This window comes from Gossypium arboreum, chromosome 4 (assembly GCF_025698485.1).
Source record: "Gossypium arboreum isolate Shixiya-1 chromosome 4, ASM2569848v2, whole genome shotgun sequence".
Taxonomy (NCBI): domain Eukaryota; kingdom Viridiplantae; phylum Streptophyta; class Magnoliopsida; order Malvales; family Malvaceae; genus Gossypium; species Gossypium arboreum.
In genome coordinates this window covers 13,151,266-13,169,086 of record NC_069073.1, presented here as the reverse complement: position 1 = coordinate 13,169,086, position 17,821 = coordinate 13,151,266, and the positions used below count along the sequence as shown (strand labels likewise).

The 17,821-nt window shown below is 39.4% G+C and overlaps 1 long non-coding RNA gene and 1 other non-coding gene across 2 annotated transcripts; both read right to left on the bottom strand.

The window, feature by feature from the left end:
* Positions 1–3,752: 3,752 nt before the first annotated feature.
* Positions 3,753–4,881, bottom strand: LOC128291539 (uncharacterized). Its single transcript, XR_008281376.1, has 2 exons — positions 4,801–4,881; positions 3,753–4,044 (listed from the first exon to the last, which is right to left on the bottom strand). It is a non-coding gene; the product is annotated as an uncharacterized LOC128291539 (long non-coding RNA).
* A 10,268-nt stretch (positions 4,882–15,149) lies between these two features.
* LOC128292298 (small nucleolar RNA R71) lies at positions 15,150–15,256 on the bottom strand. The gene has a single exon (XR_008282283.1). It is a non-coding gene; the product is annotated as a small nucleolar RNA R71 (small nucleolar RNA).
* Positions 15,257–17,821: the final 2,565 nt, after the last annotated feature.

Sequence of the window (17,821 nt, the reverse complement as noted above, 5' to 3'; positions counted from 1 at the left end):
ACTTTTGTGATCCGAACACACATGGCACTTCTCACCAAATAAGTAATGTCGCCATATCTTTAAGGCGAATACGATGGCGACCAATTCGAGATCATGGGTCGGATAATTTTTCTCATGTGGCTTTAATTGCCTCGACGACAGGCCACAACTCGCCCTTCTTGCATCAATACGCAACCCAACCCAAGTAGGGATGCGTCACTATAAATGACAAACTCTTTGCCCGATTCGGGTTGCACTAGAATTGGGGCTTCATCAAATAAGCTTTCAGTTGATCGAAACTTTTCGACATTTCTCCGTCCATTCGAACTTAACATCCTTTTGGAGTAAGCCGTCATTGGCGTGGCTATCGTCGAGAAACCTTTACAAATCGTCGGTAATAACCGCAAGCCCCAAAAAGCTCCTAACTTCGTAACATTCCTTGGTGGTTTCCAATCGACTATGGCGAAATTTTGTTCGGGTCCACCGATACCGATCGCGGACACCACGTGCCCCAAAAAGCTAACCTCTCTCAACCAAAATTCACATTTACCGAACTTTGCGTATAATCGCTTATCTCGTAAGATTTGCAACACTAGCCTCGGTGTTCAAGATGCTCGGTTTCATCTCGAATAGACCAAAATGTCATCGATAAATACAACTACGAACCGATCCAAGTATGGCCTGAAAATTCTATTCATTAAATCCATAAACACCGTAGGGCATTAGTGAGCCCAAACGGCATCACCAAGAATTCAGAGTGACCGTACCTCGTTCTAAAAGCGGTTTTGGGTATGTCCGATTCTCGGACCCTCAACTGATAGTACCCCGACCTCAAATCTATCTTTGAAAACACCGAGGCTCCCTTTAATTGATCAAACAAATCGTCAATTCGTGGCAATGGATATTTATTCTTTATCGTCACTTTATTAAGTTGACGATAGTCGATGCACAACCTCATGGTTCCGTCCTTCTTCTTCACAAACAATACAAAAGCGCCCATGGAGAAAAACTTCGGTCGAGCGAAACCTCTATCCGTCAATTCTTGCAATTGAACCTTCAATTCCTTTAATTCCGTTAATGCCATACGATACGGGGCTATTGAAATCGGCGTAGTACCCGGTACAACTTCGATGCCGAATTCCACTTCTCGAACCGGTGGCAATCCCGGTAACTCCTCAGGAAAAACATCTGAATACTCACAAACCACTGGTACCGATTCGAGTTTCCTTTCCGTCTCTTTACTTCCAAACACATACGCAAGGTATGTTTCACACCCCTTTTTCACATACCTCCGAGCGGTCATAGAAGATATTATCGCTGGCGCTCCTTTTAAATCAGTAGACTCGACTCGGACTACCTCATTATTTGCACTCCTCAAATCAATGGTTTTCCTTTTGCGATCCACTCTCGCATCATGTACGGTCAGCCAATCCATACCAAGAATAACATCGAATTCATTAAATGGTAGAAGCATCAGATCGGCCGGAAAACAGGATTCTCGAATTATTAGGGGGCATCTCTTGCACACTTTATCAACGAGTACGTATCGACCCAAAGGGTTTGACACTCGAATTATGAACTCAGTAGACTCAACAGGTAGAGTCTTACCGGATGCTAAGGTTTCACATACATATGAATGAGTAGAGCCGGGTCAATCAATGCAATCACACTAGTATCAAAGAGAGTAAAAGTACCAAAGGATAACGTCGGGGAGGATGCCTCCTCTCGTCGCTGTGAATGGCATATGCTCTAGCAGAGTACGGGTCTCGGATCGGACAGCCAGATTAGAGGCTCCTCTCGATTACCACCCCTACCTCCAGAGATTCTCGGGGCCTACCTCCACCGTCGTTCCACTAGGTCTTGCACCTTGCGTCTTATTCCTCTCATCTAGCTCCGTGCAATCTCTAATGAAGTGGTCCTTGAACCGCATCCATAACAGCCCTATTAATGCAGACTTACCCCAACATTCACCTAGGTGTCGTCTTCCACATTGGGGGCATTCAGGTCTCTCTTGACGATTATTGCCCACACTAGCTATCAAGTAGCTCGGAGTCCGTCAATGGTCGGGCTCTAATGGAAATTCCCGCAATCGTCCTCGACTTCTGGTGTCCTCCCCGAACCTCTCTACATAGAGAACGGAGCTTTACTCGTCGATCTTTTACGGTAATCTCTTGCTTCAAATTCAGCCTTCTTCTTCTCCTTCCCAAGTTCTTCCGCCTTGCAGCTCGTTAGACTAGTGTCACGAACTCCTTTATCTCCAAAATTCCCACTAGTAACTTTAACTCTTCATTCAATCCTTCTTCAAATCTTTTGCACATCGCAACCTCATCAGCCACACACTCCCGAGCCTACCGATTAAGTCTTACGAACTCATGTTCAGATTCGAGATCTGATCATACGGCCTTGCTTGAGTTCCAAGAACTCCTTACGCTTCGATCAATGAACCGTTGACTAATATATTTCTTCCAAATTCGTTTGAAAGAAATCCCAAGTAACTTGTTCCTTTGGGACTATGGAAATCAAGGTCCTCCACCAATAGTAGGTGAGTCTCGCAACAAAGATATAGCACACTTAAGACATTCATCGGTGTGCATGACAATTCATCAAACACTCTAATGGTGTTATCAAGCGAACTTCGGCCCTTTCGGCATCGCTTCGGTAACTATGGCCTTAAACTCCTCGCCCCACGCTTCCTAATCAAGTCCACGGTGGTTTACTCAGCCTCACAGGATCGATGAATCGATGGCATTACGGGCTCTTGGGGTGGAGTATTTAAATTCGAAATGGTTGGACAGCCGGGTCGGTTCGGGCATATTGCGCGACCCACTCATTCATCATGGTGAAGAAGGCTTGTTTCGCCCTTCATTTTGATTATTCGCGGATGACCGAGGCTCAACAGGCGGTGTCCCTTGTGCGGAGCAGCCGCTACACCTTCAACGTCATCCGCCAAGGGTCTCTCTATCCGGGTTCCATTGCTATTTAAAATAAAAATTTCAACCGTCGAAGTCATCACATTATTCAGCACTAACAATTTGGCATGTATAGCTAGACTCACACGCGCTATGGTAGTCCTAGAACCGACTAAACCATAGCTCTGATACCAATAAAATTGTAACACCCTAACTCGTGGCCGACGCCGTTGTCGGACACGAGGGTTAACGCCAAACCCTCTCAAGATACCAACCAATTTGACATTACCAGTCAGGCTGGAAAACTGCGTCCCGTCGCCTTAAAAATCATATCTCGAGTTTCAAAACTCGGAAACTGGTTTCGTAAATTTTCCTGAATTTAGACTCATATACCCATCCATGGATTTATTTCTAGAATTTTGGTCGGGCCAATTGGTACAGTTTATTAGTTAAAGTCACCCATGTTACAGGGATCGACTGCTCTGACCTTTGCGCGTTACAACTTGAATATCTCTCTGTACAGGGCTTTAATACTGGTGCTGTTTGTTTCTAATGAAACCAGACTCAAAATGGAATCCGTACATATAAGGAATGACTCCTAATTCTTTCTGGATAATTTATGGTAAATTTTCAAAGTCGCGTCAGGGGACCCAGAAACCGTTCTGGCCCTGTCTCACGAGAACTTTAATATTTCTCAGTATACTGCTCATATGGTCGTTTCGTTTCATCCATATGAAAATAGATTCATCAAGGTTCAATTTCATAATTTACCCACTATTTAATTCTACTTCTACTATTTTTAGTGATTTTCAATCTCATCTCACTGCTGCTGTCCGCGACAGTTACTGCAGTAGACTATGCCAATTTCATGAATCTTTCCTTGGCCTTAATCATCCATCATACATGACACAAATTGTGGCCACCTTATCAAAATTAGAGTTTCTAAGACTCGTGGCTATAGGTTCTAGCATCCCACTCGACGACCACATAGGCCATTTTCACAGGGCTTAAAGTTTACAACCCACAATTCGACAAAATATAATAGCCTATACATGCCAAATGTTCTTCAACAACGAAAACAATACCACAAGATTTCAGCCGGTGTGATGACTTCAACGACGGTCCCGATCACGCAAGCAATACGAATCCGAGAGACCTAAAATGGGTGACAAGAAAAAACACCGAGTGAGTTTACAACTCAGTAAGTCATAAGCATTCATCAATCCACTAATAAAGTCACTACAACATGTACACAGCAAGCGAGGCTAGGTACTCATCCATATCGAATCTATACCATAATACCTCGGACCTTTCGGTCCAATCTCGTACCAAGTCATACATCCACATTTCATATTCTACACAACAAGATAATCGAAGCATTTTTACACATTAACTCATTTTCCAGCACAACCATACAATTTCAATCATCACATAGATTTAAGGCTTACCAATTCAACCCCAAGCATGGACGTATTTTCTATTCATCATGAGCTCGAGGTACTTACCCGATCCGCTGTCCGGATTAACTCGATAATGTCGCACACTCAGTGCCAATTGTAATACAAGAGCATATAGTGAATCCGCACACTTAGTGCTATATATTTTCAGCTCGCACACTTAGTGCTATATAATTTTCAGCTCGCACACTTAGTGCTATATAATCAAACTCGCACACTTAGTGCTGTACAATTTTAAACCCGCACACTTAGTGCCAATCTTGTCACCGTGTCCATTTATACCCGCACACTTAGTGCCGAGACCAATACCTTATGCATTTTGCTGCCTTTATACATTCAACAATGGCATCATTCCATACACATACATTCCCATTTACACATCAATTCATTTAAACACAATTGTGTATATATTATGGTCATTTACATCAACACCAAATATATGCTTAATGACTTACCTTATATTGGATGAAACGATTTCCAATCGACTACTCGATTATCTTTCCTTTGCCTTTGCTTGATTCTCCACCTCTAGCTTCTTGAGCTAAATTTAACAAATAAATTGGTTTTATCATTTGAGCATCGGAAGAGGAATTCAAGATGCCTAGCCAATATATAAATATCTACTCATTAGGCATCAAAGTCGCATATGTACAAAATCATGAATCGAACTCAACACCTTAGTTAGTATTCCTCTTAGCGAATTTTCTAAGCCAAGAATAGGCATCAATATGCTTGCCTCTAACCGAATGCATGCACACCAATTTCCCCTCATGTGGCGAATATGCATGTCCATGTTGAGGCCGATTATGCACTTAATACCACACAAAACAGCATGCATTTTACTAACTAACGATTACATATTGTAGCTCAATACACATCTCTCATGTACTACATAACCGAAAACATCATCCCAAGCAAATATATACCTTGAAATAGTATATATGTCATACCAATTCATCATGTGCAAACACATATTCAAAGCTCAAATCTTACCTACCATGCAACATGCATGAATCATACTTGTGGATATACCATGACCGAATACATCACAACACCATCATTTTGGTCATGATTAAGCAAAGAACTTAATGTCTCACTCAAAAATACTAAAAAGAAAGTCCAAGAGCCATCAATCCCCATCACATACACCATTAACAAGCTTCATATTTAACATGTAATGGCATTAACACAAAATCCACCTTGGCCAAATACCATTTCCATGGCATAACAAGGATTTGAACCATGGCTAACATGCACATCAAGTTAGCAACCAAAACAAGCATGAATCTCATGACACAACCTCAAACATACCTTAATCTTGATGCAAGTATAGCCAAATCTCCTTCTAGTTCTCTTCTAAACCAAGCATGAAGCAAAAATCCTCCTTTTCCTTAGTATTTTCGGCCAAAGAAGAGAAAATGGATGAACAAAATTTTCTTTTCTCTTCCACAATGCACGGCAAGGGGGGTTTCACTCACACACACACATTTTTTTTCTTTCTTTATTACCCATACTCATTTGTTTATTGTTTCTCCCTAGTGCACCAACAAAACATGTTTCATGACATGTTTAGCCCATGATTCCTTGTCATGGCGGCCACTTTATGTTAGGGGAAATTTGACATGCAAATCCCTTATTTTGCATGCATTATCAACTAGTCATCCCACATTTCCCATCATACTTTCAATGTTTACCACTAGGCCCTTTCTAGTGAAATTCACATTTATAACTCTAAATCGAAACATCAAAAATGTCACACATGAATTAACACATATTATAGGCATCAAAATAAATTATAAATTATTTTTATGCCTCAGTTTTGTGGTCCCGAAACCACATCCCGACTAGGGTCAATTTTGGGATGTCACATGGCAAATCTGTTGCAGAGTCACCTCTATACTGTCGAATCGTTGAGCAATGCTATTGAACTACTGAGTGAAGAATTGCTCGAATCAATTCAGGAGGTCAGAAATTTCTATCAATGAAGCAGCCGCATGAATTGGTCTATGACTTGGCGGTGGCTGAGAAGGTGGGTCCTCATGAAAGGAAAAGATATCGTCAATAATATCCTCGGGGTCATCCTGATCGGTGGCTTGTGCTAGTCGGTATTGAGGAGGATCGAACCCACGACGACGCTCTATCATTCTCATGTGGAGCATACTTGAGATGCCCTGTGGGGACATCCGACTGATGAGTGTGAGTGATGAGGATTGCACCGATGTGTTCAAGAGCCCAAAGTATAGAGCTGTACAAGTCACGTAATGGCCGATGCAGATGGCTCCCTTTCTGTGTCGTTCGGTCTGATGGCGAAAGACGAGGGCTATGAATTATGCGAGATCGAAAACATGACCTTGCCTCATGCTTCATAATAAGTATACGTCGTGAGTTTTAATGATGCCGGTGCTCTCTCGTCGCCTTGTTAAAGTGTGGGCAAGTAGTGCGTGAACGTATCATAAGGCTGAGGAGAGAGCTGATGCCTTCGAACGACTGAGATCATATGCTCCTACTGTAGGTGAGAGATCTTTCCAACAGGATGAGGGTGAATAATGAATCTAACGGTTAAGATGGGGAAAATTGTCAGCCTCCATAAATTTATTGGTATAAAGTCCCAAGGCCACGCTGAACTCTGGGACACTTAGTTGACGCACTAGACCGTCAAGTCAGAACTGAATGGTGTTTGGGTCGTCGAACTCTACCATGACTATCTGGAGGTGGAATATCAAGCACAATTCCAAAGTGATCTCCATATAAGTCGACTCTACGATGTCGAAGAAACGATCCAATAGAGCGGTAGTGAGAATGGCCTGAATTGAGTCAGCCAGGTGGACCTGCTCTAAGGCGGCCCAATCGATGCACCTGTCCACACCGAGGGGTCGGGCATGTAGAATCTGAAACAACTCCTCCTGGGATCCTGGTGGGAGATGTAGAAAGGGATGGCATATCTCAGTGGCCGTACTTGAGGATGTCGCTCCTGGACCCTTCTATTTTTTAGAAACGGGGACTGCAGACTTTTTACCACGAGTATTTGTCATGTGTTCCTGAAAGAAAGCAAAGAAACATCACTCAAGATGCATTAAGTCATAAAATATTAGAATCAAATGACACAAAGAATGTATGTAGACTCAAGTATGCTGAATACCTATAGTAACAATAGCGACAAAAAATACTGAAATAATATGGACAAACCAGGACATAGCAGAAAAAAAGTAATGAGAATCTAAAAATTAATCAAAGAATGCCTAAACACCTAAATAAACCAATAACATCAATAGTTAACCAAGAATCATGAAGTTTAGAAATAGGGCAACAAGCTATGTGAATCACAATGTTCATGAATTAGTACTCATCTTGAAATCAAGTCGTGAAAATAAATAAAGGGAAACCAGTGATAACTAAGAACATAGAAAATAAATAATGAATTAGAGAGTTATTAAGAATAAAATAGTAAAGGGAAAAAAGAAAATGAGGGAACTGATGGTGTTTTGTGTAGGAGTGACGATGGTAGTGCTGTTGACACGTCGAATGATGGGGGTGAACTCGTTGTGGGCGTGTACTGGTGGCTGGGTAGTTGAGGTTGGTGGCCGAAGTTGAGTTGTAAGTGAAAACTTGTGTGAGGGAAGGGGGATGGAGATAGTCAAAGGTTTGAAGAATGGTGAATGGGGGAGATGGAGCTTTGTGCATGGAGGAATCGGTCGCCGGTGGCTCATCGGGAAGTGGTGGCTGGAGTAAAGGCGGCAGCGGCAAGGGGGAATAGTAAAAAAAATGGGTGTGAATAGTAGGCTTAAATAGGGATGGAAGAATTTTAGGGTTAGGGTTTAAAGTAAAAAGGGGCCCACGGTCGTACAGGCCCCGTTTTGGACCACACGGCCGTGGCCCAAGCTTGTGTGTCTCCCTCCTAGCCCATGTTTTCCGTTAAATTTTCAATCAGTATCGTACACGGCCTTTTAGACACACCCGTGTACCCAGGCCTGTAGCACATATGGTCGCATTGTGACACCCTTAATCTGACCCTAGTTGAAAAGTGGTTTCGGGACCACGAAACCAAGTTTTATAAATAATTGAAAGTTATATTCTATGTTCATGATGTGAGTAAATGCATGTGTGAAAATTTCAAGCATTAATTTTGCCATTTGTATGTGAAATCTTGAAATAGGACTTATGTGAAACATTGGTAAAATAGGTTAGGTAAATATATGAAGTGATCTAATAGAGCATGCATTCAAAAATGTGGACTTGCATGTCAATTTGACCAACTTTGAATGTAAATGGCCGGCCAACACATGCATGTGATAATGTGTTCTCTTGTCTCCATTTTCAATTGGTGGGGATTATGTATAATAAGGATATAAATAAACATTGTATTATAAAATGATTTTTATATATTGAAATAATAAATTTATATTAGTAAATGGTGATAAAAACAAAGCTCCATCATCCTTTTTTCACTTGCCGAAACCATAAGGAAAAGAAAGGAAAAATGGAAGGAAGAACACCTAAGGCATTCGGCCATCTTGTGCTGGAAATTTAGGTATGATTTCATATGTTTTTCTTTGGATTTTGAGAAATTTAAATTGGTTTTAAAGCTCCTAAAATGACCCCCAGATATGATTTTGTGTTTGTGATGCATGAAGCATTCGGTATGAGCTCAATGGGTTACATTGTGTATGTTTTGATAATTTGTAAGGAGAAATGTTTCTAATTGAGTATAAACAAACTAAATTACTATGTGTGGCTCAAATGAGCTTGAGTAGTCGGCTAATGGAGTTAGTTGAGTTATAATACTTGCTCAATAATGAAACGAACATGAGCTTAATGCTCAAATAGCATTCGGTTTTGGACCAAGTTAAATTTAAGGTTTGTTAAATTTGCACTTATCATTGCCGAATGAGTTTAATGGCTAAAGAAAAATTGTTAAGTGCTTAGGTAATGTGCATTCGGTCATTAGGATGAGTATACATTTGATAATGTTTTGATACTTTGAAATGGAATTTAATTATTAAATGAGTTCTAAGCTTGTTGAATTTTGAGATGTGATTGGGAGTAAATTTGACATGAACATATTTTATTAATGACATATTGATAAATGATGAGTTATGATACCATGATATTATGATACCATGATATTAACTTAATTATCAAGCTGCCGAATGTACATATAAGTAAGTGAAGTTATGTTATAATTGAACTACGTGTGGCTAGTAAAGCCTATTTAGTCTTCTTGCTATGTTTGACCATAAATATGATAATGCTATAATGGTAGACTTAATTGGATTTCGGCATTTTGAGTGATGCGTTTGACTCTTGTGTCGATTTGGGACAATATGTGTACTATGTGAAACTAAATGATGTCTATGAAATCCTAATATGCAAGGTATTAAGCTAGTATTATGTTCGATGGGGCGTGAGTAGAGCATATGTATAATGCTTGAATAACTAGTTAATAAAATCATTCGCACTTAATTGTATAATATACATGTATTTAATCAAATAGCTAATTTGATAAGTTATTAAATAAGATCTATTTGTTTGAATCAAGCTCAAGAGCTAAGAGGGTCAAAATCAGATAAAGGAAAAGAAAAAGCAATCGAGTAGCCTATCCGCAACTATTCAAAATATCCGAGGTAAGTTTTAAGCGATTAATCGTTGAGTAAATTCAATCATAATAGGACATAATAAGTTGATTTGATAAGATATGATGTGGCCATGATATGTCTTAAACCCAAATGGTAAGTTCATAAGTGTTTGGACTTGGAAATTTAAGAGCAAATTGTAATAAATTGCTTGGACAGCAGCAGTAATGTGATTTTAGAAAATCACTATAAATTGTTGGTGTGGAATTATAGGCTGAATAAAATATGTAATCAAAGCTTAGTTGGTCTAGTTTCTTATAAAAGAGACCGTGGAAGCAAAGAAATTTCCTATAAAGAGATATTTAAAGTTGTGCGGGATAGTGTCGGAATGACTCCGAAATCCCCTATTCTGTTTTTGGAAAATCATTATAATTTGTACAAAAATGGTTATGAGATAAGATTTATATGCTTAGACTCCTTAATGAGTCTAGTTTCAAATGGAATCAAATAGAACACATTATGAATTCTGTACAATGAAAAATTTGATTCGTAGTGAAGAGTGGTCAGATTAGTCAAACAGTGAAACAGGGAAAACTTTAAGAAAAATCTGGTATTGATTGGCCACACCTAAAATTCTGAAAATTTCATGGATGAAAGATACATGAGTCTACATTCGGGGAAAATTAATGGCAATTGATTTTGAGTTTTGTAGCTCCAGTTATAAACAACTTAGTGACTGTTGTTCAGGAAAACTGCTTGTAGTGAATATGTGATTTTGTTGTAAACTTTGATGAAACTATTTGAGTTGCTTATAAGCTATTGCTGAAATTGATGTACAAGAAAAATATGAAATATGTATGATATACATATATGTGTGATAAGGCCTAATGGCCAATGTGATGAATGTGAAAGTGCATATGTGTGATAAGGCCGAATGGCCAATGTGATGAATGTGAAAGTGCATATATGTGATAAGGCCTAATGGCCAATGTGATGAATGTGAAAGTGCATATGTGTGATAAGGCCGAATGGCCGATGTGATGAATGTGAAAGTGTATATATGTGATAAGGCCCAATGTGATGAATGTGAAAGTGTATATATGGGATAAGGCCTAATGGCCGATGTGATGAATGTGAAAGTGCATATGTGTGATAAGGCCGAACGGCCAATGTGATGAATGTGAAAGTGTATATATGGGATAAGGCCTAATGGCCGATGTGATGAATGTGAAAGTGCATATGTGTGATAAGGCCGAATGGCCAATGTGATGAATATGAAAGTGTATATATGTGATAAGGCCTAATGGCCGATGTGATGAATGTGAAAGTGTATATATGTGATAAGGCCGAGTGGCCAATGTGATGGATGTGAAAGTGTATAAATGTGATAAGTCCCGAAGGGCATTTGTGTCAGTACTATATCCGGGTTAAAACCCCGCAGCTTTATGCGAGAATATTATCCGATTAATGTCCGAGGGCTCCGTGCTCGTACTATATCCGAGCTCTAAAGACCCGATGACTACGGTGGAGAATTTGTCCGTAAGCCCGAACTAAAGGTTTCATTGAAGATTCGAGTAAAGCGTAAGATTATACGACTTCACGGTAACAATTGGTAATAAATACATTCAATGCGATAAGTTGGTCAGGTATGTATTTTGAGATTATATTAAGCTAGATTTGGACTAAATCGCAAGGTCGTTATATGATGCATATGTGAGTAAAGTAATAAGACTGTTCTATGATTATTGTGCATTTGGTCGATGTGGAAAGTTAGGTGAAAATATGTAATGTACCTATGTTTACAAGAGATCACTATCAAGTGAGAATTTATCTGCCTATTATACATGATGAGATGTGCATATTCGGTAAAGGGATAGTATGCCCGAAGGAAGAGTGAAATAAAAATACGAACAACTATGTTGTAATTTGGTTGTTATCTGTTGACACTACTTAAAACTTACTAAGCATTGTAATGCTTACTCCGTTCTTTGAATCTCTGTTTTATAGATTTTGGTTCATCAGCTATCGGACTCGGGATCATTGAAGTCGAAGTCCTCCACACTATCAAAGCCCTTTTGGTACACTTTTGGTTGAACTCTGAAAATGGCATGTATAGGACTACTCTTTCGTTTGTTGGTCATAGACCCTTTGATTTTGTATAAATTTGGATAGCCATGCGAAAATGGCTTATATACACTTTGGCATGGTATCATAATCATTTTGTATGTTGTTCATTAAGAGATGTGGAAATGTTTGGAATTGATTAGCCCTTGGAATGGTTAACCATGATCATCTTTTGTGCCATGTATGCTAAAAGGGGCTAGTTGAATCAAGGAAATTATGAAGTAGGTAAAATCTACCTTAAAGACAGAGGTTGACGGCTGCAGTGATGTGGATGTGAAAAATCACAAAAAATCATATGAATGGAATTAAATAGTGAATAAATTGTGTAAATGAACCTTGATGAATCTATTTTCATAGGAAAGTAACGAAACGATCATATGAACAGTATGTTAAGAGATATTGAAGTTTTTGCAAGACAGGGCCAGAACAGTTTCTGGATTTCCTGTTCCGACTTTGGAAATTCATTGTAAATTAACCGGAGATAATTAGGAGTCATGCCATATATGTATAGATTCCTCTTTGAGTCTAGTTTCTATAGAAACAAATGACATCAGTATTGAAGCCCTGTACAGGGAGATATCCAAGTTGTAATGCGTGAAGGTCAGTGTAGTCGATCCCTGTAACATGGGAGACTTTAACTAATAAACTGTACTAATTGGCCCGACCAAAAATTCTAGAAACAAATTTTTAGATGCATATATGAGTCTAGTTTCAGGGAAAAATCACAAAACTGATTTTCGAGTTGTGGAACTCAAGATATGATTTTTAAGGTGACAGTGACACAGTTAGCCAGCTGGCTGGAAATTTTTTTTATGGACTGTGAAAACAATTAAGTTAAGTCTGTGTGCACCTTGTGTTCGACTCCGGTAACGGACTCGGGTATGGGGTGTTACACGCATTGGACGGCCGTGTGCTCTTTCGTTCGCTTTTTCCACACCCGTGTGAGTTCCAACACAACCATGTCTTAATTTGTGCTTGTGGTCTGATGATTTAAGTCAATGTCACCCACGGCCTGTGGACATGCCCTTGTGTCCAGGCTGTGTAGCGTACACGGCTGCATTGTGATAAACCGTAAATTATACATATTTTTACCCCATGCTTGCCATACTTATGAATGATTTTAGTGAATTTGATGTTCCTAATCCTTTAATTTCATGTTTTTATGCTCAGGAGAGCTTAGGATAGCAAAAAGAGCGAGAAATGGGCCAAAACAGACAAATTGGGTTTAAAACAGTGTTGCACATGGCCTAGGCACTTCCACACGGGTAGACCACACGCCCGTGTGAGGCACACAAGTAGACCACATGCCCGTGTGTCATGGCCGTGTCGACTAGAAACCAACTCAGAATTACACACGGTTTGAGCACTTGCACACGGGCGTGGCACACGGTCGTGTCCCTGTCGAGCCCAAGTCTAGTTCTACTCGGAAAAGGCCACTTTTGAGGGTTTGGAAGCATTCTAAAGATTATATAAACACCCTAGAAGAGGATTAGAGGGGACACATATAGTTGGAGGCAGAAAATACTCGAGAATAGCTATTGCAATCACCTCAGAGCCAGGATCTACATCAAGACTGAATATTTCCATCCAATTTCCTAGAAGTTCTTTGGGTTTCTTTATGTTTGGCTTTTTTTCCAAACTTTGAGATGTTTTCTATTAATATTATGAGCTAAACTCCCTAAAAACCTAAGGGAGATGAAACCTAAGACGAATCTTATTACTCTTTGATTTATATGATAAATACTTGTTCTTATTCTTAATTGTGAGTTTTAATTCTTGCTTTAATATTCCAGGATATTAATTCAGGTTCTTGATGTGCTTATTCAGTGGAGCAAAAGTCCCCATTTAAGACTAAGTCATTCATAATTAAGCGGAGTTGCATGCAATCCTAGAGATAGGATGTCATAAATCTACCGGATTAGAGTCAAATCTAATAAGGGAATCCATAGATCGAGTTAATGCGACAATAGGGGTTTTAATTAGAAAGAGGTTTGGATTAATCAACCTAGAGTTAGTTATTTTTAGTCTCGAAAGGGAAAATAATATAAATCAGGGATTTCTATGGAATAAGTCAAGTGAATAAATTGTCTAAGTCAAAGGTAATAAGTGAAGTCTAGGTGAATTCTTTCTCGGGTATTGTTTTCTCCATTGGTTTTTCTAAAGTATTTTCCAACTTTCATCTCTGTTGTAATCTTAGTTAAATTAGAGAATTAGTTTAGTTTAAAAACATATTTTAATTCTCAGGCTAGATAATAAAAAGATAGTAATTACTAGTACTTTTAGTCCTTGTGAATACAATATTTCTGATCTTACCATAACTATACTACTGTCCGATAGGTGCGCTTGCCTTAAGTCAAATTTTTAGTTAGTTTCACGACCGCCAAGTTTTTGGCGCCGTTGCCGGGGACTAAGATAATAGGAACACTTAATTTTTATTACTTTAGTCATTTTTTTTTTGCAATTTAATTTAATTTTTGCTTAAATTACTAAATTTTCTTTTATTTACTTCTGGCAGGTTTTTATAGTTTATGACTAGAAGAAACCCATCAGGACCCCTACTTTTTGATAATGAGATCGAAAGCACAGCTTGCAAAAACCGAAGAGAGATAAGGCGAAGCCTACGATACATAGAGGAAGGGCAAGAGGACAATATTCAAACCACAACTGAGGAGATGGCTAATAATCAAAATAATCTGCTACCTTCTGTGGCTATTGCGAACCCAGTAAATCAGGATCCTGCTCCTCGTACTATGTATGATTATGCTAAACCAACTTTAACAGGAGCTAAATCGAGTATAATTAGACCTGCTATTGCTGTAAATAATTTTGAACTGAAACCTAACACGATTCAAATGATACAACAGTTTGTTTAGTTTGATGGTTTGCAGGACTATGATCCAAACACTCATTTGGCAAATTTTCTAGAATTTTGCGACACTTTTAAGATCAATGGCATTTCTGACGATGTCATTTGCCTTCGGTTGTTTCCATTCTCATTGAGGAACAAAGCTAAACAGTGTTTAAACTCGTTACCACGAGGGCCAATCACTACTTCGGAGCAAATGACCGAGAAATTTTTACTTAAATATTTTCCGCCGGCTAAAACTGCTAAATTAAGAAATGATATCTCTTCTTTTGTACAGATGGATTTAGAAACTCTTTATGATGCATGGGAGAGATACAATGACCTATTGAGAAGGTGCCCTCACCATGGGTTACCTCTATGGTTGCAGGTTCAGGCTTTTTACAACAGTGTGAACCTTTGAACAAGGCAACTTATCGACGCAGTCGCCGGTGGAACGCTAAATAATAAAACACCTGAAGAGGCTTACAAATTTATTGAAGATATGTCACTGAATAACTATCAATGGCAAGTCATGAGAACGAAGCCGATGAAAGCTGCTGGTGTTTTCAACCTCAAAGCGATTACTATGCTATCTAACCAAGTAGAACTTTTAAATAAAAAGATTGATGGCTTGTATGGTTCTACTCAGGTACATCCAATGATGAGGTGTGATTCAAGTGGAGGAGGAGTACACACAGATTACCAACCTTCAACCTTAGCACCGAGGAGGAACAAGTTCAATATATGGGTAATAATAATTCTAGACCTCAAAATAACCCATACAGTAACACTTATAATGTAGGTTGGAAGAACGATCCTAATTTCTCGTGGGGTGGTCAAGGAAATCAAAGGCCACAACATCCCCCAGGTTTTCAACAACCACCTTACCAGCAGGAAAAGAAGCCTAACCTTGAATAGATGCTAACGAAATTCATCTCAGTGTAAAAAACTTGTTTTCAGAACACCGAGACAACTCTTAAAAATCAACAAGCGTCAATTCAAGGGCTCGAAACTCAAATAGGACAGCTTGCTAAGTTGATTTTCGAATAACCACAAAGTAGTTTGCCGAGCAATACCGAAACTAACCTAAGGGAGTAGCTTAATGTGATTACTATTTGAAATGAATAAGGGTTAGCTGAACCTGAACTAGAACCAGAACCGAGGCAAGGAATTGTGGTAAGTAAAGATAAGGATAAGGTGGACCACAATGAGCAAAAATCAGTAAGTAGAGAATATAAACCTCGTGTGCCATACTCCAGTGCGACAAGGAAAGACCACACAGACGAACAATTTGGTAAATTCTTTAAATTATAAAAGAAATTACATGTTAACTTACCGTTTATTGAAGCACTTTCGCAGATGCCAAACGTAGTTAAATTTGTAAAGAAGCTTTTAGCAAATAAGCGAAAGTTGGATGAGGTGTCGCATGTGGAGTTGAACGCAGCTTGCTCAGCCATTCTACAGAATAAGCTACCCAACAAGTTAAAAGATCCAGGGAGTTTTACGATTCCTTATTTAATTGGTAGTCTAAATGTTAACAATGCTTTGGCTGATTTAAGGGCAAATATTAATGTTATGCCTTATAAAATGTTTAAACAACTTGGTCTTAGGAAACCCAAACAAACTAGGATGAGCATTCAATTGGCAGATAAAACAATCAGATTTCCTAAGGGTATTATTGAAGATGTGCTTGTTAAAATTGATAAATTTATATTCCCAATTGATTTTGTTGTTCTAGACATGGAAGAGGATAGTGACGTGCCTTTAATTTTAGGAAGGCCTTTTTTAGCAACTGCTAGAACTATTATAGATGTGGGCATAGGTGAATTGATACTTCGTGTAGGCAATGACACGATTACTCTCTAAGCTCATGATCCTGCTAAAATATCTAGCAATCGAGATGATTCAGTTAACTTAAATAATGTTACAACTCAAACTTCTTTGCAGGAGTCCCCTAGGAAGAACGTGATGGAGCCTCATTCTAATCCATGCCACAAAAATAGAGTGACTCATGAAGAACGAAGGCTTCAGATCGATGAACTAGATGAATGGTGAACACATGTCAAGGAGAAATCAAAAGCACACAATGAATCCAAGGGACACCATGATGAGCGTAGGGATGAAACAACACAATTTAAGGTCGAGGACAGTTTTTAGAGAAAAAGGACCCCCGATTTGATACTTTAGAGTACAATATAGAGGGAGTGACTCCGTTCACGGTAATGAACATCTCCCACACGGTACAGTCGAGGTAACACATACTAAATTTAGAACTTTTAAGGTAAATAATACTCGACTCAGACCTTATTTTGATAAAATTGATAACAGAAGTGAGGAGTTTCAACTCCTCAATCCATCGTAATCATGCGAATGAGAGGTAAGTGGAGCTTAGACTCTAAATAAGCTTTTCTCGGGAGGCAACCCAAGCAATAATAACACTAACTAGTCTATCTTCGCTATTTTTAGTGTTTTTGTGCAGGTACAGTGGCCCACACGGGCGTGTCTTTGGCTGTGTGGAAACAGGGCTAAAAATTCCCCAAGTATCGAGCCACACGGTCATAAATTCAATCCACACGGTCGTGCGACATGGCCGTGTGAAAAATAGAGCTTAAATTTCAAATTTTAATTAAGTCAAGGAGCCACACGGGTGAGACACACGACCGTGTGTTCGGACACACGGGCGTGTGAGGTACAACACAGGCGTGGGAGAAGCGAAGAACCTACTACACAGGCGTGCGACGCGACTGTGTGCACCACACAGGCTGACCACACGAACGTGTCCCCAGTCCAAGTGAAAATTAGATATTAAAATTTCACGATAAACACGGGCTGGGCGTGAGCTACATGCCCGTGTGACACGGTCGTGTGGCCCAACACGGGTCTCACACAGCCATGCCCCTTTTTAAAACCCCCTAAACCCTAATTTGGTTTCTTCTT